This window comes from Melospiza melodia, chromosome 6, assembly GCF_035770615.1.
Source record: "Melospiza melodia melodia isolate bMelMel2 chromosome 6, bMelMel2.pri, whole genome shotgun sequence".
In the NCBI taxonomy this organism is placed as follows: Eukaryota; Metazoa; Chordata; class Aves; order Passeriformes; family Passerellidae; genus Melospiza; species Melospiza melodia.
In genome coordinates, this window is record NC_086199.1 from 14,626,398 (window position 1) to 14,651,756 (window position 25,359).

General features: G+C 41.0%; 1 protein-coding gene across 2 annotated transcripts in view; it reads right to left on the reverse strand.

Annotated features, from left to right (window-relative positions):
* C6H14orf132 (chromosome 6 C14orf132 homolog) overlaps window positions 1-25,359 on the reverse strand; it is a 40,712-nt gene that overhangs the window by 8,407 nt on the left and 6,946 nt on the right. The gene's annotated exons all lie outside the window — the stretch shown is intronic.

Sequence of the window (25,359 nt, forward strand, 5' to 3'; positions counted from 1 at the left end):
AGAAGCAAACTCTTGGTTTATGTAGAGATCATGTAAAAAGTTCTTACTGTAAAAGAGCTGGAGTGTACTCAGAACTTCACTTGCAAAACATAGCACTGCAACAATCCAGGATTTATAAATCAGTACAACTGAAAACTTCAAACTGGATTTTGAAAGGCTCCATCACAATGCAGTAAATGGCAGATTTCTAAAAGTTTTTCCACACCAGAAAATGTTCTGGGTAAGATAACAGTTACTCAATACACTTTGCAAAAGATAAAGGAAGAAGAAACTGTTTAACCGTGTCCTTTTACATGTTCCAGTTGTCTTTCCACCTTCATCCTAGATCACAACAGATATTCTTCAGGGTTCAAGAACTATTTTACTTTTACATAGTGGTATAAAATATGACATCCTTCTGCAAATGAATGGATTCCTCATTCAGGCAAGAGAAGGATACCTACTACAGTACAAAGACCATTTACAACTAAAAAAGGTTCGCACAAAAGCTTTTTGCTTCTAGCCTTGTCCCTTGTATGTTTGGGAATGCAGAGCTGTAAGAATCTCCCCTGACTCACTGAGTGCAGGCTCCTAGGTCTAATGTACGTATAGGACAATGTTTCAGAAAAGGCTGCAGAACATCTATTTCACATATCTATAAATGCTCAGAACACAGGTTTCTGAATACCCTGTAAAAACCCATGAGCAGTGGGGGTATGGAAAAGCCCAAGTTTCTGCAGTACTCTCTAACCAAACTCTGTCAGGACTGTAGCACACAGGTAGACCAAATCCACGGATTTACTGGATAAAAAAACCCAGAGTCATATGTCTAAATCTCTCTGCCAAAATTCCATCATGGCACAGATGATTGGTTTGATCTTGAGCAATGAGTAAAACCTAGACATCAGTGCATCTTACCTACATTTCCATGTGAGTCCAGGGCTTCAGGGAAAGCTGAAAACATCTGTGAATATTGTCCTCAAGAACCACCCTCACTGCAACACCAGCCAACCTTTCCTCCCTCACAGTGGTTTCCATGCTGCTGCTGTCATCCAAACTTTACACACAATCTCCTGTTTTACACCCTATGAGTAAGTGCCTTTGGGGTTTTGGTATTAATTTTCACCTTTCTCAACAGGGCTCTCTTCCACTCTAACTTCAGCACTACTGCTGAAGTCACCACAGCCTGTGAATAACAGAGGAACAAGCCTTGCCTTCACTCAGCCATATCACAGGAGGCTGCTACACCTTCAGCCCTAAACTGCTCTGTCAAATACTCACTGGGCTGAAAAATCATCTCTTTCAGCACCCTGTCCTTCCTCTCCTGCATCACATTTTGATTCCCTCAGCAACCTCTCCCTTTGGAACCAAACTACACCCATTCTGGCTGTGTGCAGCTGTGCTATGGAGGCTGCTGAAATGGACAGCATGTGAGGATAAACCACCTCTGCTCTCTATACTGGCTGAAATCTACAGACAGCACCAAAGACTTTGATAGTCTGAGAGTCTGATAGTCTGAGTCTGAGAATGAAGTCATTTTTTTTGCTTGCCATGCGTAACGTTTTAGAGAGACATAAAAGACAGACTCTTTTTCAAAGCTGACTGCTGAACAAATTTCATCTGTACTAGAAAATATCATGTCACATTCAAAATTAAACAGAGAATGATGAAAGACCACAGTGGATATGTCATGCTACCTAATCCACATTAAATAAAATTATCTTTGATATCAGATATGATTAGACAAAAGCAGTTTACAAGAAACCAAGCAGGAAATTGCAAAAGTAAAGTCTGATACATTCTCCCTGCATCACAGATTTTTGCTGGCAATTTCAACACAGTGTGGTTTAAAAGAGAGCAAAAGCTTCCATTTCAAAATCCCAGCTTGATCTCTTGAATCCAATTCCAATGGCCTTTTTTTATGTCTTGGGATTTGATAAGGAAAGCATTTCTCAGTTTTATCAAAATTTCTTTTTATGTAGAGATTGCCATAAAAGGCAGCTCTGACTTCAAACAGAAGTGTATTTATGCAGCAATGATGCCATGTAACAGCTACAGAGACTCTAAATTAAGATCTCTGCTCCAAATGACAGGAATACATTTACCATACTGGCAGCAAAATGCTCAACCAGAGGTGCTTGCCTCCTTAACAAACCATTTTAAGGCTATCAGCATTTAGGACAGTAAATTTTGCAAAATCTTTCAACTGAATCATCCCAAGTATAGAGGTACACACACATGTGCATGTACCCAATATGGTGGGAGGTCATAAACACAGTTCTGGTGATTGATACCTGGATTTTGGGCCAAAAATTCTGTGCTCTCAAGGAGTTATTTGAAATGTCAAGTTTCCACCCTGTTAGTTCCCCTGCTGCTGTCACAAAGGCAGGGAGCATCCATGTAGCAGCACAGCTACACAGCACGCTGTAAATTATGTCAAATCTGAATCTCCTTGTACTGTCTAAGGCGCAAACAAGCTGTCTGCACCATCTGAGGGGAGCACATGGTGAAACAGCTCATCTGAATCTCTGAAAGGCTTGAGGTGACCTGGTGTAAAGGACTGACATTCAGCACCTGGCACAGGCTCTTTCTGTAAGACTGAACTCCAGTTTTTCTGTTTGTAGGTCAGTAGCACTTCACCACAAATCTGGAAATAAATCTTTCTGCCAATTTCCCATTTGCAAAAATAATCTCTTGCTAAATGTGCATTCCCCCTTCTGACTGCTCCAGCAGCCTCACATAAGAGCAGGAGGAACTGCCATATGGTGTCCGAGAGAAAGTCCATCTCCCTTGGGTGGGAGTGGCTCCAACGGTGGCCATAAATAGATGCTAGGAGAGTAACAGCACAACAGGAGAAACATGTCTGATGCTACCCCTTCATAACTCACAGCCTCTGACTGTTTTCAGCTTAGGAAGTTCACAAGCCAGACACCATTGCTATGGACTTAATAACTTGCAAAGAATTTTGCTACCATGAACTTGTCCAGACTATATCTGACCTCATCTGAAGCTGAGCGCCCTCTCAATCTGGCCTCTTGGTGCCCCTTAACAGTCAGGGTTGCTCAGTGATTAGAGTCATGTAAATCATCCTTGGGAGATATGCCATCTCTCCACAGGAGAGAGGGATGATTAGTATCAGCGGCAATCTATCGTTTTGGTAGATTAAATTCAGTGAAATGAATCTCAGCCTCAGTCTTTATGTCTTCATTCTCCCATAAGGTACAGTATCTTCCCTCTGCAGTCTTATTTGAGATTTTACTTATTTGAGACCTCCAGACCTGATACTAATGGGGGTTGTGAAGTGCTTGTAATTAACAGTAGGCTAAGGACAGAAACCTGCAATGCTCTCTGTGACTGCTCTACTTTTCTGCCTGTGCCTCTGCAAAGCAAATACATGCCAATTTACATCATCCAGAACCTTCACCCATGTCACAGCCATTACAGTGACCTGCAGTTTGTTTAGCCTCAGAGGGTATTTATAGTTCAGGCAAGGCTGCCACCCTCCCCAGGAGCACAGGGCAAAGGGTTAACTGGGAAACAGGACAGTGAGGGACAGGACAGGAGCAGACCAAGGGGTAACCCTGTAGCACACTGTTTGGAAATAAAACTCCTTTCCTAGAGACTGTGTTGACATTGTTAAGGAGCAGTAATAGTACATTGCTTGCTAAATGGCTTCTGGGACTGGCAAAGAAAGAATTGAAATCATTAAATAGCAACAGGCAGAAAACCAAACAGCAAAATGTCAAGTGGTAATGAGAACACCCACTGTGCTGAATACCTCCCACTGGCATGCTCTGGGGTCACGAGGGGAGCAGCCCTTGAACAGCTCTGTGATGCACTTGTAGTTAGCAGAAAAATCCTATTTTATAACCAAAGTGATCCACAGGAATGGAAAACAGCATGTCAGGTACCAGTCACTGATGCTGTAAGTATGACAGCATTCTTAAGCAGCAGCATATAAAATCCATCCCTTAGTAATAATATCGTTCCATTTCTTTGAGAATCAGGTGTCTGACATTTTTTCATAGTCAGCTAGAGAATTGTGACACTTGGCTGCTGCCACCTTGTTGGGAACCCAGGTTAGGCATAGATACTTGAAAGCACAGCTGAATCTTCTAGTGAGAAACTGAGAAACCTCAGCAGCAGCTTTAACAGCCCTGCTGTACCTTTGCCCTGGTCTCCCCAAGCATCACTCCAGGAATGGGATGTTAACAGGTGAAGTGTCACCACAGCTCAGGTGTTGTTTTGTAAAATCCATGTTGCTACTTCAGAATATTTAACTTTCCAGTGTTTCTTTTTTGTTAAATTTGAGATATCATCTTTTTACAAGATGGCATGATTTGAATACATAAAGTGAAATTATTATTTCCTTTTGCCCTGGTAGCACGTGATCACTGCAGTGCATATTTGTGTCTGAAAACATTCCACCTGCACTCATAAATTAATCTAACACAGTTGCCAAAGGCAGTAGCAATGTATAGGTTCACAAATTCATCATAACAACATCTTAATTCTTAAGCTCTTTTTAAATAAATGTTTTTTTACTAAAGAGACACCCCACATGACCAGTATTCTGCCCACAGTAATTCTGTCTCACAGAAAAATGCATATATAGTCTAACCTAAAGCACACACTGTAAATGAAGATGTGCTATTGGCTATTTTTGATTTACAGGTAATATCTGGAGAACCAAGTTCTGTTCACTGTTTACCAGAATATCACCCTGCTGTTTAGAAAGCAGGCTGGGTGCACAGTGACAATCAGGACTTGTTCTATGTTCACTGCAAGTGGATCCTTTTGAACACATTAAACCTACACACAAAATTAACCACTGCCTAAGGCAATCCTCTTTAATTTAATTAAATATGTCTAATTCTGAAGAGGAAGAAAATGTTTTATGCACTTAGCTTCACATTCTCATTTTAATTGATTCAGATTCCTGCTTCACCCTGAAATCACAGTCTTAGATTGACAAGCTTAGAAAAAACAGCTGCTTATTTTCAAAATACAGTTGTCAAAATGTTCACCCTATCAGTGGCAATGGAAAATTTTCACTCCTACATGGAGGCATCAGGATTTCACCTGTTATTTTAACCTTGTTAAAAACTTTCAATTTTATCAGTCTTGCTTTTCTTCCAATCCATTGTATTCCTAGGACCTGTGCATTACTTCCTTCACTGCTTTCCAATCCATGCTAGGCTAGATACAGGTCTTTGTCCTTGTAGCTTACAGCACTATTCAGAGTTGTTCCATACCAGCAGTATCTCAGATGCTGGAGGTCTGAGCCTTGCTGCTCAATCACACACTCTAAGAGCTGCCTTGATCAACAGATGTCTGCATGTTTAGGAAGGAACAACCCAAGATGTTCCAAGATGCTGCAGCAGACACCAACTCTGAGTTTGCTTTTGGCTGTAAAACTGGTTTCCCTTAACTGAGGTATTCCCACAAGGAACTGAGCTCAGCTAGATCAGCTGGCCCTAAGCTACTGCTTTTATGAGCACAGGTCCTGGGCAGGCTGCACACCTCTCTGTGGAAAGTTCCCCTGCTGAATCAGCTGCAAAAAGCAGTGTAGACAAATGGCATGAAGACAAGTGAAATTTTCACTCTCATATTTCTGCATAGGTAGCATCCAAGATATCCTAATGATAAACATGCTGTGATTCCACTCCTGCAATTTACATCTGCCTAGTGCCTCGTTGAAATAGCTTTTTCATTTCAAAGAACCCTACTGCTCTTAAACTATTATTCTCGACCAACTGCTGCTGGATTTCATCTTCCAAGTGCATAAGACTGAGAACAAACAAAAGCCTTCTTAATAAAAAAGCTGACAGTAGCTGACAAGTCTCAAAAGAATACAGAGAAGTTTCTCATACCACCCCTGATCCCAAAAGTTCCTCCTCTCTTTCCAACCAATGTTAGCAATGATGCATCAAGGAAAAGAGCAAGTTGCATTGAACAAAAATTCAAATTTCTGTGAAGAAGCCACAACTCTAAGTCACACATAATTTATATTGTGAATCTGTATACCTGAAATTGGAGGGAATGGTGACTATAATGAAAGAGTACAGAGCAGCCAAGCAGACTGCTTAAACTATCTGAATGTCTGTGGAACAACTAAAAAAGGAGCAGCACTAGCTGACCTTCTATATCTAATCCAACTGACGTCAATGTCCTATTGTGGACACCACAGTGGGGGAAAAGATGTCTGGGCCTCATGTACAGTTACAACTTTAATGCTTCCAGGAGAACATGAACATAAAAGAAAAATATATAAACAGAGGGAGCCTGAAAGGCAAGCATTTATCAAAATGGAAAACCTCAGTGGGAGGGTATAAAACTGACCATCAATGTTATCATCAGGAGGAACTATTAAAATCTGTTTACAACTTCCCAAAATGGAAAACCAGAGGACACTTCACATCATGTGTAGTCACACTGGGAAACTCGGAGAGAACAGGAATTCCTTTAGAGATAAGAGCAATTTGCAGAGTTGGAACAGTTTAACACAGAACATCATTCTGGAAGAGCTTCAAACAACAAGCCTCAGAGTTTTAACTCTACTAATACATGAAAAGAAACAGGTACTGATTATCTCACTGCTTCCAAAATTTTGGCATTGGTGACTTCAAAGCCAAACTGCAGGATTTAAGTGGACTTAATTGTCTCCTGTTTTGATCCAGGCTGGCAATTTCTTTCTGGCGTCAAGTTCCTCTGTTACAAAAACCACCTGAATTAAGTAAACAGGCAACCAACCAACCAACCAAAAAATAATCTTGGGAGGAGAAAAGGAACAGTACCTTTGTGTAATGTTTTGAGGTCCCAAGGGACAGCTTTTGGGACAGCAGGCTGTATCACTGACAGGAAGCAAGCACATGGCTGCACAGTATCAGTGGCATGTTCAGTTCTTATGCAGAGAGTAAGTGGCATGTGCCAGAGGGTAAAGAGGAAAATAAGAGTAACACAAGCTGATTGTAATGGCACTTCATATCTGCTGAGAAAAAGGCATTCCTACCATAAATGAAAAGCCACATTATGGGCTGTAAGTAGAAAGCCAAATAGCAGAACTCAAGAAAAAATGTATTGGAAAATAATGGAACAAATCCTAATCATATTTCTCAGAGTGAAAAAGGGCTGCTCAGATCCTTCCTCCACTGTAATCTTTGCAGCCCTGTTCATCTCTAAAGAAATGGTGATGGCTCATTATCAATTTGGTGATGTGGCCAAGATTCTGGGTAGCAAAGAAAGAGACTGACCTTCATATTATTTTGATTTTCCTTCTGCTCCCTCTCCTTTAGCCTAGCAAGATGCTCAGGCTGTTCTCCAGGAGGGTGGGGGGATGTGTGGAGAGATGGGAATTGGCAGCCATTCACAACAAGGGAAGCAGTGACAATTTCAAAAGTAGAACTACTTTGAGATGAAAAATTGTTTAAACCATTAGACTTCAGGCATGGGCAAAAGTAACAGTTTTGTAATTTGCTGTATCCTTCAGTATTTTGTAATCAGGATGCTTTTCATAAACACTAAAAATAATTTTAAGGGGCAGGTGTTAGGAGCTGGAACTAGGAGGATGCAGCGTTTTGGACATCATGTTATTCCTCTAGAGGAAAAAAATAACTGCACAGAAATTCCTCTATGTTGCATATGCTGACCACTGCTCAAACCAAAACCCAAGAGCAATAAAAAAATCTTGCATGTTCCTCCAATCCCTGCTACACGGCCCATGAAAAATTAATTGGCTGAGATTTAACTAAGTCATACTAACAGGCTTAGCTCTATTTCATCAGAGAAATTACTTACTATTCCTTGCAGACTCAAAAGCTTTCAGACCTTCCAAACGATAAATCTCATGTATCTTATGTTACACAGCAATGGCTGTACTGCAAAGACAAGTTGAGATACATTTATCTATTGAGAGAAGTAATTACTACCACTGCAGCTCAGCTGTACCTAATGATGTAACACAAATGCCTCATTTCCACATCTTTGGGATAGCCACCTTGAACCTGTCTTCAAATATGATAAGAGTTAGGTGACTGTAATAATGCAAACACACTGGGAAGAATTTTATTCTATGATGACTTCCAGAGATTAATTCTCTCATGGAAAATACTTGCAGGCATCCAATAAAAAGCCTCAGAATGGAAATTAAGACAATTTAAGAGATTCAACTTATTCCATAAAGATTATTTTCCTTAAGCCTATATATTCTATCAGAGTCTCTGAAAAAACAGCAGAGACAGAAAACTGGTAATGATGTCTGAAATATTATTTTGGCTATGCAGCATTTTTATCCAACATTTTTTCCTATTTATTTTTTCTTTTCCTTTCATTCTCATGTTGCATTACATCTTCACAAACAAAAGAGTGGGGAGGCCTGAGGTATGCTGAGAGAATATTTGAGGTATCTCTCTTATGCCTTACATAAGGCTATTTTTGTAAATATTTTTGCTTGTGTACTTGGCACCTAGTTGAGGACACACAACAAGCCTGAGAGGCAACAAAAACAAGGTATTCCAATTGAGATGGACAAAAAATGGAGAAAAAACTGACACTATGCTATTCCTCTTTATGTCTGGAGATGCTTAGGGTAGCAGCCAGCGTGAAGAACAAGCAAAATAGAGAGCTGCTTCCAGGAAGAAAGGAGGACTGCCAAATGCCCCTACTGCATACACTTCATTTGATGGAATACCAACATGTGTCAGGCTGGCATCCATCGTGATCCCATCAGGCATATTAGCCTCAACATATGGCTTGAGCAGCCTACAGACTACACATTCCTCTCAACTCATTCTGTAAGTAGCAGTTCATAACTAAAGAGACACAATTTGCTTAAAAATTAATCCTATTCCCTTGCATTTTTTTTTCTTGTGAGTGAGCCAATCACACATTACACAAGAGAATAAAAACTGGAAGGTGAAACCATGTTGATGATTTCCTAATTTCGAGTATTTGAAGAGTAGTATTCACTGGGATTAGAAAAGTTCCATCCAACATTAACTCTTTGTTGAATATTATGAAAAAATAAAAGCTGGATCAAATGTCAATCTTGAGTGCTTAAGAGCTCAGTGCCACCGTGCAATCAGTTCAATCTTCTTCTAGGATTTACTGTTCCCAAAGCAGAGCCCAAGGAAGAGAAGCAACATGTATTTCTCTTCTCCTTTGGTGCAAGATCAGCAGGCATGACATGAACAGAACTCACAATGACTTAAAATAAGCCTGGCTCACTTTGCTTTGAAGCAAAAGAGAAGAATCCATACAGGACATTTCACTGTCTCTTTGGAGGGGCAGAAACCTTCATCAAAGTGTGAGAACAGCCAGCATCAGAGCCAAATATTCCATATGTTCTCACCAACCCAGATAGTCACAACCCAGGTTTTGCTTGTGTACCAGGACCATCAAGGGATGATTAAGTGTGGCTGAACTAGACAGCAGCTGATGACAGCTTTATCAAGCCAAACAAACACAGAACAGCCAGGCCATCTGTGTTTGTGTGCTTATGTTTGAGATTGTTCAAACAGTTCAGAGCACATTACAGAAAAATATAATAAATTATGCATTCATTCTCTCTAGATAAGCCTGTCTATATATGTATAGGTAAAATAGCACTCCTTAGTGCCTGAGATCCTTAGGATGGGTACAAAACAATGTTTAATTTATTATGCAACTGTTTGTAATTCAATACTTGTGCTTGGAACTCTTGGGGCTGCTCAGGATAATTAAAGCCATAGATATGTAACAGTTTTCCTCAGGAAGTAATGTTTTCCTACCCAAAAGTGATTTCTGTAAAAGCTTGTTCAGTTATTCTTGTGTTATGGAAGGCTGAGCAGGGAACAAAGAAAATAAAGTCAAAATGTATTGTATTTGCATTTTCTTCTCATTTCACTCAGTGGAATATGAATTATGGAATCACTGCTGGTCTGGAGAACTGGAACAGTTGAGAGAGAAGTGATTTGGTATTCTCACATGCCTGATGGAAGATGCAAGTTCACACTCCCCTGGTGTGTCAGGATCTCAGGATGTTTGAAGAAATGTTTTGAAAGTACATAAACAGGAGAGAGATGTTATTGTCCCTGAACTTGACAGCTGTTCCTGGGTATGCTGCAGTTTAGGTACTGAAGAAATCCCCCCACCAGAAGAGTGCACCAGTTGAAAATCTTTCAGGTAAAAGGTTTTGAAAAGTAATCAGGAAATGGGCTGGCTCCAAGGTCAGGCAGGCTTCCTCCACAGCCTGAGAGCCAGAGTAAATGCAGAGTCCTCTGCAAGCTGAAGCTCAGAGCCTTCTGAACCTCAGACTGGCAAAGGAGCAAAGCAGCTACAGGATACCTTTAAGGTGCTTTAAGAGACAGGTTCACACTGAAGCAAGACACATATAGCCACGTAACTTCAGACATTTACACATGCAATTTTGTGATGGTATCTTGCACCTACAGATGCAATTTTAAAATAACCCATCTGGCCAAAAGCAGTCTATTGATTATCAGCTATGGGAATACAAAAAGTAAGGTGTAGTACCAAGCAAGTGAATGGCACCAAAATCCAAAACTCTTGCTTTTTTAAACCCTTAGTACAAGCCCTGCAAAAACAGTTGGGGAAAAAAAAATAAATAAAGCCTGGCAGAAGCACAACACACTCAGCCCCAGGAGATGTGCACATGCATGGCAGTGCAGCTCCCAGCCCTTGGCTGGGTTCTTCAGTCCAATCTTATATATTCAAATAATGAACTCCCTGATCTAGATTATAATACTCTTACCCATGCTGAGGTTTTATTTATGATCCCTCTGAACTCAACTTAATTAAAATATCACCATCTCATTTTATCAAGGCAGCAATGAGCGCACCATAAAAAGATTAAATGATGGAGGAGACAAAAATTGGAGCATCCACACAGATTTTCACCAAGGAGCCACTAGCTCTGAGACAGATGCAGATCAGTTAACAACAAAGTTTGGTATCCCTGCATCATTCAGGGCAGCCTTAGAGCTTAATGCAGCCCCTGATAAGGGAGAATTTTTAAAGAAAAGTAACAGGCAAAGGGAATGTCATTGGACATAGCCCTGTAACACTCTGAAGGTTTCTGCATCCCGGGGAGAAAGAGGGCTCTCCCTCACCCTCACCTCATCTGCCTTAGAGGGACCTTCCCCAGCCACAGGAAACCTGAATTGCAGCTCAAGCCTTTTTCAAGCTGAGCATCACTCATCAAAAATCCAGCACAGAAATATTAAAAAGCAGCATGGGAGTAGTTCAGTAACACAGTGCAAATATGTAGTACATGCAAAAATGCAAGCATTCCTCTCATCTTTAATCATTTCTATTTTGAAATGCTGGATTGAAGATCTTCATTTCAAAAATATCTCCAAAAGACTTGTGCATCCCACACCACCATTCTATGTCTTGCATGAATAAATCCAAAACACAATGAGGCACTGAGAGATCAGGAAGAAAATTCACAAAGAAGAATTATTACAGTGGATGCCACAAGAAACAATTAAAGCCATCAGCAAAAAAACCCACAGGGAGGGCTTAATTCCACCTGGTTTGCCCCCTCAGAGATGCCTCTTCAAAAATATTCTCAAACTCACCATCCAGTCAAAAGAAGGTAAATTTAGGGATTTAAACTGGACATGAAGAGATCCCTTGAGAAGACATTTATTGCTCTCCATTGGCAATGTATGGGAAGGTAAGTACCTAATCCTAAGGCAGTGCACACAGTGCTCATTTGAAAATCTGTACAAAACCTCAAAAGTGTATCTCATTACATGCTGGAATGGGAACTTATTACCTATTTCTATTTAAGGATATTTCCTTACTTATTTCCTACTCATTTAAAGTTTCAGAGTTGCAGTAAAATTGAAACATATATCTAAAATTAACTACACAGACCCATTTTAAATGTAACTAAATCAATAAACTAGTAGTAAAAGGAATAGCAGATAAAAATTAAAGGATTTTTCAAAAGTAATTACAATTTCTCCAAATCAGTTTTGCATTTTGGAAGTGCCCTGCAAGTCATGAGTGTAATATGAATGACTGTAGTTGGAAAGCATAGTCAGAGAGAAAAAGACACATTAGGTAACATAGAGGTGACCATAATAAAAAAGATTACCATGTTCATTCAAGATAAAATGAAATCAAGTTAGAAAGTTTAAAACATTTGAAAAAACCAAAGTTTTCTATGTATTTGTTGGTAGGGCTGAACTTAAGATTTTACAGAGTTTTTCTAAGGCCTGAGTAAGATCTTTGCAACATGGATGCTGCTTTGAGTGTTTTCCTCCTAGCACAATTCAATACCTGATCAATTGTCCCATGAAAATAAACTGGAAACCATGCTGTGAGACATTTCCTGACTAGGAAGGCTACATCACTGATCCCTGCATTACATCCTACCAAGTACTACTTACCAAGTTAAGACATTGCATATTTATTGTCATGTGTATAGAATTAATTACAGAATAAAACCACATTTAATCCACCTTGTTGCTCAAAGAGCATCGTGGAAATATAACTGATAAAATGCAATACATCAGTGCAAGATGTCCAGATTCAGAACAACCTGAAACCAGAAAGTATTCCCCTTGGAAAGAACTTGAACATATTCAAGAAGGTAGTTTCATTATCCTGAAGGGAATCTCTGAACAAACTTGTTTGATCCAGCCTGTAATACAAAACACACTTCTATGAGACACACATACAATGATAAAATGTAGCAAGTCAAAGCCCTCAGAAGGACCTCAAGAAATGTCCCTGTGATCCCTAAGAAGGACTAGGTGCCAGTAAATAAAAGAGCAAATGCAGCATGGTTAAACTTTAATTATATTTGGCTCCCTCAAAACAGATGCTCCCAGACAGATTTCTGTTTCACCCACTAATGACTGTCATGCACAATCATGTCACTGATTTCAGAGGGCTGCAGGGTTTGCACGCTTGCAGGCAAAACCAACGAGACACAGCCAAAGAATATTCACAAAATCCAACACCCTGCTTCAACCAACAGGGATATTCAGCCACTGCAACAGAGGGAAGAGAACCAGATTGTGCTGTGCTTTTTCAGGAAGGGGAACAATTGTCAGACTGCTGGTGTCTGTCACAAGCCCTGCCTGCAGGAGCAGTGCCCTCCTGACTGTGCTTGGGAGGCAGCAGTGTGCTGCTCCTGCTCACCCTCCGGTCTGGGCTCCTGCATCATCACTCACTGCTGAAAGGGTAACACAGGAGTGAGATGAAAAGACAAACACAGCTAGGCAGGGGGGCAAAAGGAAGAGCAGCATCAAAAACATGTGCAGGGGAAGGCAAACTGGTGGGAAATCATATATGCATTGGGTATTTCCCATTGTCCCAGAGCAAACCCCTCCCAAGAAATCTGTTTTTCTGATTACTTCAGATATGACATCCATAAGATTTAGAGTGGGCCTTGGTCAACTTCAGCTTTCTATTGCAAGATCTACAAAGAATGTGATGGGAAAGGGAAGCACTCATTTTCAGTTTGAGGCAGTGTCTCTCAAGCTTGGGTCTTACCAGCTTGGATGAGAACTCATTAAAGTGGAGTTTGAGTGTGGAGCTTGAGTCTGGTGCTATGCAGCACTGCTGTCATGAAGCTCATTTCATTCACTTTTATTAAAATCAGCTTGTTTTTCTTGCAGCTTAAATAGAGAAGTAATAGGAAACAGAAACAAATACTTCTGTCTCACTCCTTTGGTTCTGGGGGTGGACAGAGCCCTGGTGTGACTACACACCAATTCCTACATACACATTAGGGACACCACTGAGTTTAAACATGTTCTTCAAATACCAGGTAGAGATCAGATCCCACCTGTGTATCCCAGCTCTGCCCACAGCAGCACTTTTCCCCCACAAGGCACTAAATTACTCCAGCACTGAGGTAACAAAACCAGTGCCACCATCTCCCAAGGTGAAAGCAGGGCCTGGATTTTGCAGAAAAGTACGCTTCCACCTCTCACCTTCCATCATAACCCACTTCCTTCTGTAACCCTGTAGTGCAGGCACCATCTGTTTCCCCAAAGGGAAGGTGCTTGCTCTTTGAGGAATGTAGAACAAATGAGGTTTTAAGAACACTACAAGTATCCCTTGTCCATATAGTTATACTCCCTGTAAATCTCACCAATACCCATCCTTTCTATTTCAAGCTTCTTACAGGTGCTCCATAAGAAAAAAAGAAGGAAAATTAACAATTCATCCAATTCTTGATGATCTGATGGAGAAAAAGAAGAAATAAAATTTCTAGAAAGCATTAGAGTGCACAACTCATTACTGAGGGAATATCATTGGGTCACTCTGGCCTTTAGAATAAACCACTACCTTTCAATGGAAAGTATAGTCCAGATTGTGTTGATAAAACCCTTATCTATTACTTGGAACCAAGCCCTGGCTGCCAATTGACTGTGGCCTGTGAAGGCTCCAAACAAGATGGGCCCTGAGCCAGAATCTGTTCACATGCAGAGAAACATCAGCAAAAACAGCCAGTCAGGATTTGTGTCACAACAAGATCTGTGTTACAAATCTGATTATTTGCACAATGAAGGAGGAAGAAAAAGGAAAAGTGGAACTAATTTTCTTTATGGACTTTAATCTTCTCCTTTTATTCATATTTAAAGTTCCTTCTTGCCTTATCTTGTCTGCTTTGATTGTAAGCTCTTCAGGAGTTTTTGCACATTTTCAGTGTCCACCACAAGATCAGCAAATGAGTTTAAAACATTACTAGGGTTCATCTCACTTCCAATTCCAAAACTGCCTTAATCCTTAATGGACTAGTGATATTCTGATGTTAATTTTTAATCATGCTCATCTACAGCTTGTTTCACTAATCCTAATGAACCAATAGCTTCACAACACTGAACAAACTCCAAATACAACAAGCTATTATCCTGCTGGAAGAATAAAAGTAAAGCCAAAGGCTGATCTTGAACACCTTTCACCAAGAGGCTAAAATACAGGGGTATGCTTTTCAGAAAACACAGTGGCTTTGGTCAAAGGCTGCTTGGCATTCTGGGGCTGAAAAGTGCACAGCTGACCCCTGCTGATCTCTTGTTATGACAGCAGAAAAGCACAAAAATGCAGCATTGGCATCTGCCAACTGCACTTGGGCATCCACAGACAGAACAAGATGAACCAATATGAGTTGACAGCCTTAAAATATTTATCTGATCCATATTATTTTCATCTTGGGCCTTCATTTAAACCTGAAATTTAGATGATGACGTGTTTCTTTCCTTTGCAGAAATGCAAAGATATTTTACACGTGAGAAGTTTGACATTAGCAGAGTGAATTATAGGGATATTGATGTACTCTGATTTCTCAAAAGGTTACTGTGATCTTTTGTTGATTAAGAGACATGATGTCACTAAGATAAATGCTTCAGTTGCTATTAACAACATCTCCCAGTGACACATCAAACATTTTTACACAAAGTGCTGGATAACATAAGGAAAGGTTACTTTTCATGTCAAAGAACAAATTCTGTGACCTTAATGATTTTGCTTTGCATTACAGTAGAAATGTAAATGCTTTGTTTAAGCAATACTGATGCATTATTCTTCACAGTTCAGAAGTCAAGCATTAAAAGATATGTAAGAAAGCTTTTCCCAGGTGATAGCTTTTACATCTGCTGGCCATCTTGTTCTTTTCAAGTGAAAAAGATATGAAGGAAGCTACCAGGAAGACTAAATCTATTTTTAATAAAAAATGATCTGCTATTTTATATCATTATTTCAGATGATTATATCACGGCACAAAGTGATGAATGGTAGATTCATGATGAATCTGCCTCATTTTCCCATAAAGATACTGAAAGTGAAATTATTCTAAACCAGACAACTGCTAACTGGACCCAAACCACTCCAAGCTTATCTGACATAAAACACAGAGGTGCTAACTTCAGTTCAAGGTGAGAGCTCCCTCTTCCTAGACATCCTCATCCATACCTCAAACAAGCTTTTTTTACCCTCTCCAAAGACATGGAGTCAGCATAGAATGAAATTCTTGTCTTCAGGACTCATGCATTTGTTGAAAAGACATAAGACAACCTCATCTTTCACACAGCCAATTACACACTCCTACTGGGTAACTTGAACTTGTTGCTCAAAGCATTTGGTTAAAAAGATGGAGTGAGGGGGTGCAGAAAAGGTACAGCCAAATATCATTTGATCATGGAAGGCCTGGAAAGGGGAAAATACATGTTTAGTCCACCTTGACATATGCTTATAAAGACATAATTTCAGTGACAGGGTGAAAATCTAATCAGATTAACCTGAAATGGACTATGCAAATGGAGTCCTTGTAACGCAGTGATGCTGAAAACCGGATCTGAACGCGTGCTTTGGAATCCAGATCTGAGAGCAGATGCATGTGTGATGGCACAAGAATGTTTTTATCTCAATTACTAAAAATGCTGCACTGAGGGAAGAGGAGGGGCATGCTGGCAGGCAGCTGCAAACAGCTGTGAACAAGCTGCCCTTCCCACTCACAGGGTGCTCAGCAGGACTGCCCAACCAGTGAATGAAGAAGCAGGGGAACTCAGACTGCTTCAGTGAAAGGAAATTTGCACAAATAAGGATATCCACAAAGCAATGATTCCTTTCTGTCAGCTTCACTGCATTGCTGCTGAGGTGACAGCATTAAAACTGAAGGGCTAACAGGATTTATCAGCGCTGTAAGCAGCTTTCGGAATTGTTCTCTAGTTATCTTCTTTACTTAAAATAATTAATAAACTAATGACAGTCTCTTATTGATTGTCATTTTAATTGGTTGTTCTTTTATTTGTTTGGATAAACCCCTGACATGAAGTCATTGAAAAGGCTGCCCAAAATGAGATATACACAGGCTGCTGTTAGGCTCCTCTGTAACCCAGTTCATTGCTTGGAAGAAAAGGGCACTGCTATCTGGAATACAGCAGCTGGGTGATAAACAGCCAGTGACTATGGAGCATGTTGATAGCTTCAGACGTATATGGATTCATGTATGGGAATAAAATTATGCTTAAAAAATCCTTCACAATGGTGTCAGTGGGCTGAATATTCAAATGCCTGTGATTTGAAATGTCTTAATTTTTTTACTCTATCTAGGCAGTAACAATTCTAGTTAAATATAAGGATCTCATAGGACCTGTGAAAATAGAGAAAAAGGTCTTGATAAAAACCCAAGAATAAAGGAATGGGAACAGGGCAAAGATGGAAATGAAACAGAAGTCCAGCTGGAACTGTTGTGACTGTTACACACATCAGCAGTCCAGCCATGGCCCAGTATTTTACCTTTACCTAATTTTAAAAACGGACAGTTTTCAGCAGGTATTGTGGAAAAGACCCCATAAAGCAGCTTTGCTGTTTGTGTGAAACTAAATACAAGGCTGAGGACATATTTGGGAAAAGGCAGCTCTGAAATATAAAAAGTGATTAATGGATGAGATTATGGCAGCTGGAATTAGATGAGATTTGGAAGGAAAATACAGAAGAATGGATGAGATGATTGATACAAATGTTCATTTATTATATAAATAGTCCTCATTTGAGACAGATGAAGAAAATGCCAAACATTACCTAACAAAACAATTGTTTGTTTTTTTGGTTAATATTTTCAAGTTTCCAAATCTTCACAGCACTTCCAGTTTGCTCTGCATCCAGTGAAGTGCAGAGTGTGCATCACTCGCTTGTTATTTCCTCAGCTTATATTTTTCTCTCCACAGGTCTGTGCAAAGCTAATTTGCCTTTTACTTACGGATTCTGAGCTGTTTGTGGGCACTGCACTCAGACTGCCAGCTCTGCTGCAGAAGCAGCTATCACCAAAACACCCCTGACACTGCCTGCAAGACATATTAGTGAGCGGATTTACGTCTGCTTGTGACTCCTGTGTGGCTTTTTTCAGTTCTGCTGTATGTGTCCCACATGTGACAGTAGTAACACAATGTTTTCAGCACTGTTTCCTCTGGATCATGCCTATATCATGCAGGCAAAGCCTGTGTTTGTTCCCACCGATGATTCACAGCTGCTCTCAGCATTGAGCATTCAGTGCACAGAGTCACAGACCTGGCAGCAAATGTGTCACAAACACTCCTCTCCTGGATTGCCCTTTTGCTCTTCAGTGAAAGGCACTTCTGCTCTGGCAGACAGGGGCATTCATGCTGGGGGGCAGTGGCAGATGGGCAGCAGAAGAGCAGTGCCAGCCCCCCAGTGCTGCTTGCCCACGTGCCCCTCGGGACACAGGGACCCCCGCTCTGCCCAAGGCTCACAAACAGGGGCCACCTGCTCCTGCACACTGGCACCATGGCCAGGGCTCACTCTGTCATCGTGTGGCAACAGGGTCAGGTGGCATCCTGTCGCTGGGAGGCTTTCCTGGGCAGGGAGGAAGGTGAGGGCTGGCTCCCTCTGGTCAGCATCAGGTTTATATGACGTGAATGCACATATGCCCCCACTGCTGCTTTGCTTCCTGCTTTTTAACAACAATTGTTCCCATCAACCTGTCTCCTTGAGAATGTATCAGGTTTTTCAAAAAATACATGTGGATGCTATCTAGTGGCTTCTGTAAAATAGATTAAAAAGGAAAAGAAATCCAGTTCTGGAGGATTCAGGTTTTTGCTGACAGCTCCCACAACATAAATCCAGTGCATGGTTTGGGCAGCATAGGCCACAGTTAAATTTGACCTACAAAAATAAATGTAGCTCAGACTGTATATGAAATAAATAGTCCAAAACCAGTTCACATCACATTTGAAAGATGACTCGGAATTGTGCTGCTTGAAGCACTGGTTCCAGTAATTCCAGGCATCACAAAAGCCTACTTTCTGATTAATTAGAAAAAAATTAAGTGGGAGGAGAAAAAAAAAAAAAAAAGACCAAATATGCTGACTTTTATGCTTTGGAAGTTACAATCAGGTGTCTCCAGGGAAAGGCAGAGCTCTCCTAATGCTGAACCAGTGAGACCGACATCACCAACATACACATCCAGGTATGAGACCCTACAGAGAATATAAGTTACTGAATAAATAAATACACCCTTAGTGGTTCCCAGAGATCAGCACCCATATTATTTGATATTAGGCAGAAAAGAAACTACCATTACACAGAACCATGGCAAAGGAGGGTCAGGTGGCAGCAGAGATACTCAAACTCTGCCACGTGTTGCTGTGACTCAGGTGCAAGGCTGCAGCAGCCTGTTAAAGCAGGGTGGCAGTGAGAGAGATGAACAAAGAACAAAGAAGGGTAAAATATTTCATCACAGCTCAGAAGTCAGGCCCCTGAAAACAGCATCCATGTTGAGCTTTTAAGCACACACAGCCACACTGTTTCCACACACTTCAAAGACAGAGGGCTAGGTAAGTCCCAGTTAGGAACACTGAGAGCCAGCCTGATTTACCAAGGCCCTCTGTAGCTGCCACTGTGCTGGGGGGTCTCTCCCAGAGAGCTGCTGAGGGGCAATTAGCACTGATCAGACCATGTAACCAATCTGGTGCACTCAAGGGATGATGGCTCTCAACTCCAAGCCAAACACACAGATCCTGACATGAGATGCTTTTTCTGTGTGGTCCCCTCCACAGCTTTGAGGAGGAGGAAAGCAGAGACAAGAGGAAAAGCAGAGCACAACATCCATGTCCCTGTGTCTTCATGGGATATTATGCACTCACCCTCCTTCTGTTTATCTGGGATTGTTCCATTTCAGCCCCCAAAATAGATCACAGGTTTTAATCCTATAAAGTCTCTTGACTGTTTTTTTTTATATATCTATTGTCAGCCACTGTTTGACTTTAGAGATAAAGATTTACTGACTAAATACAACAAGTTTCATGCCCACATTTCTGGGGATGCAGTGATAGAAAATATGAACTTCTGCATTTGTTTCTTGGATATTCAAAAGAAAATGCTTATATTTTCAATTTCTTTCCCCCTCCACATTTGCAAACAAAATAGGAAAGCAATCTCTGATTGTTATTTCTTTAAATGTTTGCTCAACTATGAATTTACTTGGCCTTTCTTACAGTAAATATCACTTGCTTACATGTGAGAATTACTCATCACTACTGAGCAGGTAATAAAATCAGTGAATACAATGGCAACAGCAGACAGGAATCAGCATGTTCCTGCATTTGATGAGCCACATCCCTTCTTGATATCACTTCACTCAGAAGAGAAATGTGTGCTTTCACCAGGTAAGTATGTGGCCTTGACCTTAGCTCTTCCATTAAGTTAACAGAAACAGAGTGAGATTCTCAGGTCAAGCAGTAGGTTGCAAACCACACAGAAAGTGCTGACAGAGCTATTTTACCTGTGCCTCAATATTTTTCAAGTGACTGATTTTAAAAATAAATTGCTAACAATGCAACTGCAGGAATATCATGTTTGTTTATTCTCACATCAGTGACTGAGAAACTGTAAATAGGTGTGACAGCTGCTGCATCTCCTCTGTTGTCACCACTCTGCTGCTCCTGTGAGACAGGCAGTGAACAGGATGACTACTAGGACTGACAGGAGCATAGTATGATCCTGAGGCAAAGAGCTGTACATGGGCTCTATTACTCCTAAACTGATGGCAGGGTTTCTGTCAAAATCAGCACGCAGAAAGATGCTGCTTATTTTTGGGGAAGAGCACACCCTGTTCTGCTTGTTGGCCAAGCTTTACTGCAGTGGTACAAATCTGAAAGTCCAAGTTTTCCAAACTTCTGTGAGATCACCTGCCAGATTCATTTTGAAGGAAATGACACCACAGTTTAAGAAAACCAAACAACAAGACAAAACAACATAAAAATCAGAGCTTGATAGTCATGAGTCCAGTACCAAAAGACAGAGCTATAAGCTTCAAGCATAACTTCATTAACATCTGGAAGAACTCAAGGGATGCTCTGAGCATCCCTGCTGGACCACCTGACCGCACATGTGGAGTAAGAAGGATTTATTTGCTGCTTTGCCTCTGCAACCAATGGCCAGTTGGAGTTTCCACACAAAAGAGCACCAAACTGGGAATAAATGCTCACTGAGACCCTTATCTCCTCTGTGGCTTTGTGGGACAGTCCAGCCTTCCTCTCTGTATCCTTTAATTTCAGGTGAAACTTCACGCTCTTCATGAGAAGTTTTGATGTTTATGAGAATGAAAATCCCATTAGAGGTTTAACTCTGTAAGCTGTAGGTCACTGCTGGATGCAACAGTTGGACAACAACCCTGAAATACAGTGAGCAACAGACACAGCTCCATTGTCTGTCTCTGGCTGCCACCCTAGGTGTGCTTGCCCATGCTGGCCCAGCCTGGTCCCTCACCTCCCTGGCCATGCCACATTCCTGTGGGACAGAGCAGAGGCTCCACAGATCATCAGAGTGTTGGGGTAAAATGTCTCAGTCATGTCTCACACAAACTTACACTATATGCCTGATGGCTGCTTATATTGTAGTGCCCCTGAGATCTCTAGAGTAACTATGCAGATGCACCCATATCCTAAATGCTACATGTTTCTGCAAAAAAAATATAATGGATGTGGTGGAGTCCAGTTGAATTACCATCATAATCTATGGGCAGTACAAGACATTGATTTTTTTTAATAATTAAAAAATCTAACACTAAGAAATTATTGAATCTGTTTGCATTAATGAACTTATATCCTTGATTAGGCAAGGCTAGAGTGTAAAACTATGCGATTAGTTTTCTAACAGCAAAGATGAGGTGGCAAAACAAGACCAACTGTCATCACAGAAGAGACTCTCCTATTTATTGTTCTCTAGAACTAAGTTTTAAGATTTTTAGTAACAGTTGACTTTGCCATTTCCAAAGCCAACAGTTACAGAAATAATGAGCTGGCTTCTGGGAGCTGGCTTGCATCCTCTCCACCAGTTCAAATCAGACCATGTTGTGTCCTCAAGGAAGACAGCAGTTTGACCAAACCTACCTTTGCTTCCTCCTCCCATTCCCTTCACTTGTCAGCATGACCCATGGCATAAGCTGGCACCTGAAGGCTTTAAGGCACAGCAAGGGATCATTATCATGGCAGCCCAGACTGCAGCTTACATCAGCACATTGTCCTCTGCCTTCTCCATGCCCTCCCTTCTCCAGACATGCACCGTGCAGAGCAAGGTCAGGAGACAAATGTTTTAGAGGCAGCAATGTTTATTTAGTCATCCAAACACCAATCTTTAAAGATTGTTGAGGGTATTATGTACACTAAAGTGATAAGCAAGATGTGCACCATGAAAACCACCCATGCTGAAAACTACAGCTGGCTGGGTAAGGAAGGTTACCTGTGAAAGTGTAAAGGACAGTTGTAAGAGAAGTCAGGAGGTGCACGTCTCTTCTCTCATTTGATAAGATTACAGGAGAAATGAGTTGCAGAACTACCTTGGAGAACAAGGGAGAGAGCAAGCACAGCAATTCAATTTCTTCTGCTTCTGTTTCATGTCCTTGAGAAATGCCAGAGAACACGCCAGGAGAATAAAACATCTGCCACCCTGACAACAAATTTCACCGCCTTGCTCATCTGCATGGTTTCACCGCATGCTCAGTCAGACTGCTCAGAGACCAGCACAGAATGAACCATTTCACAGCCTGGATCCTATCACAGAATAACCATTTGGCATGCCTTTATGTTAATAACCACATATTTAATGAAGGTGACCCTTAGGTCTGTAGGAGAAGGGTATCATAGTACAGGCAAAGAGAGAAGAGTGTTTGTGAATGAATTTTCAGTATCTTTCGCACAAGTGACTGCTGGGCTCAGCATCTAGAGGAGAATTCAGAACTTTTCAGATTGAGATCCTAAGCTACTCTGCTCTAGCTGAAGAACAACCAAAATACAGATCAGACCAAATGAGGTGACATTTCCATTCCTGATATTTAGATTCTATGTCAAGTACCATCAATTTTTACTAACCTGCAGCCCAATAAAGACATACTAACAGGCTTCTGTCTTTAGTAGGGCAACTGGAAAGTTTCTGCCCTGTTGCTTACAGTTTCAGTGATTGCAGCATTTTAGTTGCTCCTCCTTAGATGCATTTGGATCTCTTGTCCCTCAGCAGGAGAATTTTTACACTTTCATCCCCATCTTCCAGAATCTAAACTTAGATTTCTGTAGGACTTGGACTGGATCTGGTGCAACTATAGCTCTGAAATAATTTACAGAAGGTAAGGATGAAGGATATGAGAGATGAAGGAAGAAGCGACCCAAAGAGGAGAGCATACCTGAGTTGGAAGGAAAAATTCTACACAGGTAAACAAGAGAAAAGTTGTGAGGAAACCCCTGAGAAAGATCCATAAAAACTTATGTGATGCATCAAGGAAGGTAAGGTAGAAGGACAAAAGGAGAAAGCAAACATATTTCAAGTGGAGCTCACTTTTAAAGAAGATCTATTATAACATCTCAAAATGCTTTGGCACTTACAGCAGATTACCAAGACATTTAATTATATACTTCATTTAAGCAGAAGGGGAGTTCAGAGAATCACACATTTCAGGCATACACTTAATTAGGGTCTAGCTATTTAAAGGAGATCAGCTGCTCCATGTCCTTGGGTTCAGCTGACATCTCAGAAACCCTTTAAAACTTTAAATTTTATTATTTTTCTTTCTGCATCAGTCCTATTGTTACTTTTTCTCTCTGAGCATACACCTGAAAACCTCTACACATTATTTGAAGACACCCAGGTGTCTTTTTCCCTTCCATGCAGCCGTGTGGTGTTGGTCTCTTTTATCAGTCACAGAACCCAGCACACCATCCCACATTTTGCCAATTCTCTTCCAGCTGTTTTGGCAGGGAAAAAAAAAAGCCACAGTGGAAGTTTGGTTTTGTTTTAGTTATGCAGGCTCATTCCTAGGGTGTTCTACCTTTTGTAATATTCGAAAGGCTTACAAACAAAATTACAACAAACAGGACCACCTGAGGTTAACAGCTTTTAATATTATTATTTTTTAAAACATTTCCACACGAGAGACAATCACTTTGTAAAACAAAAGGAAATGGCCCTGCATCCAGCAGCTTGCTTCAAGGAGGTGCTGAGCTTTTCTGAAGTGACCGTAATAGTAATGACTTCTAATTAGCTGCTGCTTGGCAGGTTTGGGCTCTGGCAGCTACCAGGAGTGTGGAATTCAGCTAAGACTAAAGATTCAGTGTCAGAGTAGGTGTCATTTCAAAAGGCTGGTGCTGTGAGACAGGCTGAGAGCACTGTGTGGGTGTGTGAGCCAGCGGGGAACGGGCAGGCAGCGAGCACCGCTCACAGCTCCAGTTCTGGCTGCTGTGTGCTCGTGGTTGTACTCACAGGGAGAGACTGTCACCCTGCTGCTCCCTGTAGTCCTGCCAGCATGCAAAGAACACAGTCAGTAAGTGCTCAGCTCCTGGTCTTTGTGTCACAGCTGGCCATGTCTTCTGTGCCTAATCAGTGCCCAGGCCTTCCTCACTGCAGCACCAGAGCTGACACGACTGCACACCCTGACCACACAGCACCTTCAAAAAAGATGTCAAGCAGTTCACACACTTTATTCTGCCCCTTTTTTGCTCCAAAGTGCTCATAACTTGCATATGAAATGTCAGGATCCTGTTTGCCAAAGGCTTCCATTCCACGGAAATGGAACAATCCCGACATGTTAACCAGCACAAGAAGTCGATCAAGCCACTGATCAAGCCACACAACTATCGTCAGTTTATAACCAATTTTCAAGGATCTTCCTTTCATACTTCAGCATGTATCTGCTGGAAAAAAAAATTGTTTATAACAATCACAGAGAGCCATCGGATTTTCAAAAGATACCTTTAAAAATCATCACCCCTGTGAAAAGAGGATGGGTAATAGTAATTCTGTGTAGGATACTATACTCATCAAACCAAGATGTCTGCTGAAACAACAGACAGAGGACTACAACAGACCTCACTAGAAAATACAGGCAGAACTCAGGCAGAAAATACAATTCATGACCAAAAACACTTCCAAAGAAACTAAAGTCCAGCAGAAAGACATAGCAATCTAAAAGAGCTGGTCACTGCTGAATTGGATTGCTGCTGTAATTTTCTGCTTTCCACATCACTGCACTCCATTTAAATGATCTAATCTTTTATCAATGATTTAATTTGATGGTGTATGGTCACCAAAGGATCACACTGCTTTTCTTAATCCTATATAACCCTTTGAATAATTTGGAGATTTTTGCTTTTGTCTGTTATGAGAATGAGGTTAGGAAGATGGTGAAACTAGCTTCCTAATGGCCAGCATCCATTCAATTTTCAACAAAACTTAAACCAGAATTTTCACCCTCATGTTTGTAGCTCATCAATGAATTGAGAAATTAATCTGAAATTAGCCAAAACCAAGATAACATCACCACCTCCACCCCAATCTATAACCAGTTAAGATTTTCCAGCCTATGGATTCTGAGGACCCAAGTGGGCTATTCAGCTGCTGCCCAGAAACTCC